Source organism: Penaeus monodon, chromosome 30 (genome assembly GCF_015228065.2).
Source record: "Penaeus monodon isolate SGIC_2016 chromosome 30, NSTDA_Pmon_1, whole genome shotgun sequence".
Lineage (NCBI taxonomy): Eukaryota > Metazoa > Arthropoda > Malacostraca > Decapoda > Penaeidae > Penaeus > Penaeus monodon.
The window spans coordinates 4,224,492-4,224,831 of record NC_051415.1 but is presented as its reverse complement, the minus strand read 5'-3'; the positions used below and the strand labels follow the sequence as shown (position 1 = coordinate 4,224,831).

The window sequence follows — 340 nt, the reverse complement described above, 5'->3', positions numbered from 1 at the left end:
TTGGATTCTGGAGTGCGGGATTAATGGCCGTCCCGCTGTCACACCGTTGACATCCTGATGCAGGCACTGCCGGACCACCTCCCCCGAGGGTGGCACCAAGAGGCACAGCTGCTTGGCCCCGGCTCGTCTTGGAAGGCACTCCCGCGGGGCGTGCGTGGCATCGGGGCACCGCTTCTGCTTATGGCATGAGTTGGCCTGAGGAATGCAGACCCCAGGTACAGACGCAGAGGCGCCGTCGCTGCCGCCAGCCATCGCTCACCAGTACCAGGCAGGTGTCACCGCCGCTCGAGGCAAGGGGGGGGGTGAAGAGGATAGAAGAGGGGGGGGGGGGAAATGGGCG

The 340-nt window shown here is 65.9% G+C and overlaps 1 protein-coding gene across 1 annotated transcript in view; it reads left to right on the top strand.

Annotated features, from left to right (window-relative positions):
• Positions 1-340, top strand: part of LOC119592473 — a gene marked incomplete in the record, with an annotated part of 52,011 nt that overhangs the window by 13,586 nt on the left and 38,085 nt on the right. The window contains 1 exon segment of the mRNA XM_037941301.1: positions 64-268.